This window comes from Palaemon carinicauda, chromosome 25, assembly GCF_036898095.1.
Source record: "Palaemon carinicauda isolate YSFRI2023 chromosome 25, ASM3689809v2, whole genome shotgun sequence".
NCBI classification, from domain to species: Eukaryota; Metazoa; Arthropoda; class Malacostraca; order Decapoda; family Palaemonidae; genus Palaemon; species Palaemon carinicauda.
In genome coordinates, this window is record NC_090749.1 from 69,227,163 (window position 1) to 69,229,662 (window position 2,500).

The following is a 2,500-nucleotide window of genomic DNA, read 5'->3' on the forward strand; positions in this document are numbered from 1 at the left end:
CATTTTCTTAAAATATTTTATTGTTAATTCTTTCTCATATCGTTTATTTATTTCTTTATTTCCTTTCCTTACTGGGCTATTTTTCATTACTGGGGTCCTGGGGTTTATAGCATCTTCCTTTTCCAACTAAGGTTGTAGCTTAGGTAATAATAATAATAATAATAATAATAATAATAATAATAATAATAATAATAATAATAATAATAATAATAATAATATTGGAAAATAAATAATAATAAAACACAACTAAACATACAACTACAACACAAACCCCTTATTCGAAAGCTTCCTCTAGTAAAAATAGAACTATGCAATTTTAGTTTTACTCTTAAAATAAATCCCAGAACCCAAATGAATACTTCTAGATGAAAATATATGGACAAATGGTAGACAGAAAATAGGTCAAGTTGCAACTCGGCGATAAGTTTTGAATTATATCCTCGAACTAGTGGAGTTTCCCCCTACAACCTTTAGTTCGACATGTTTTCCCTCTCTTCACAGAACATTGAACATTTGGCGTTTTTCACATCACAACTCACATTTGAATTTCTTTAGATTTTTTCTATGTCAAAAAACATATCTTGCCTTTATTCAAACCCCATTACAGTAAACACTGGGTTTTGTTACACCAGAATATTAGTTTTTTTTGTTTTTTCTTATTTCACATCTTTCATATCACACTACTCTGACGAATTACAAACCTATTCATCATCACACTAAACATTAATCTGCATACCATATCTTTCATTACATTGCGAAGTATACAGTATAATTCACAACTAGACATTCTATTCGAATTTCTAACACCATATAATACATCTCAGTAGCTTCCACATTACATTGCTTCTCATTTCTTATTCAACAGTCGTCTTCCACATCATCCTAAACATCTAATATGCTCTCCTAGTACATCACACTCCTCACACATCTCAAACTGTGAAATTTCTTTCTTCACATCCCATTGCACATTTCCACATCTTTTCCTTCATTACTTCCAATTTACTATCTATCTATAAGGCTCGCTTCACACAAGAGGAGTTTTTCTGCACTGGAAAATTTCCGCCCTTTGGGAGGCATGTCTTTATAAGAGCGGATTTTTTCTGCACAGGAAAATTTCTGTGTGTTGGGAGTCATGTCTTCACGAGAGCGGAATGTTTCCGCACGGGAAAATTTCCGCTTGTTAGGAAGCATGTTTCCACAAGAGCATATTATTTCCGCAAGGGAAAATATCCGCTTGTTGGGAGACATGTCTTCACATGAGCTGATTTTCCCTGAGCGGCCTAGTAATTTCCAAAACCCACTATGCAGTAACAACGCAGGTTAGCAGTGCACGCGGCGAGTAAATCGCTACCGCCTGGTAATTCTTCCAGGTGGCCAGTTTCATTGATCTTCATTTTTTTGTAAATCCTAGAAAAAAAAAAAAAAAAAAAAAAAAAACGGGAGGCATTAAACCGCTCGATGTGAAGCGAACCAAAAAGTTTCCCAATACCTACTAACTTCACATTAACCTACACATCTCCATCTGCTTCTCCGTTTCTAACCCCCATCACATCACTACACATCCTCGCCTTATGGAGGCCCACATCCCTTTTCCACATCACACTACACATCTCCGCTCCACAAGGGCTGGTTTGGTTAGCCAACGATCCGTAAGGGATTAAATTGAATTTTGAACGGTAGTCGACGAAACTATTAATCCTGTCAATATTCTTTTAGGGAAATATGAAAAAGAGAAAACTGGGGGAATATATAGAATAGATATCAACAGTAAAAACTAGTTGAAAAAAAAATCTATATGTTTGTAAAGAATGAAATGGAGAATTATGTAAGAGGAGCCCTATTTATTATTTTAAATTTAGGAAAAGAAATCCAGTAAAAATAGCATAATTCAAAATATAAATAACGAGAATAGAACATTGAATATGGAGAGATATAGATAAACCAAATATTGCATAGAGTAAAGAGGTAAATGCGGGTATGACTCAAGATAAGTTACCGAAATACAAATATATAAAACATGAACTTATGCACGCAAACGTACATACATTTACAAATATATAAACACACACACACACACACAAACACATATATATATATATATATATATATATATATATATATATATATATATATATATATATATATATATATATATATATATATATATATATACCTCGCATATACAGCAAATGAATCTTTTTCTATTCCACTGCAGGACAAAGGCCTCAGACATCTCAATTCGTATCTGTGATTTAGCCAAAGCTTTCATCACCACGCTGGCTACAGCGGATTGGTGATGCTGGGAAATTTTCGTATGACCGCTCAGTGCAAACCAACCTAATATGGATGGCCCTGAATGGCACAGCTTTACAGATCATGGCAATAGGCATACCCTTCTACCAAGTTAATGTTTCCCGACACAAAAAAAAGGATATATATAAACACATTTATGAACCTCCAGCCTCAAAAATACTGAACATCCATTACACAAATTCTTTAC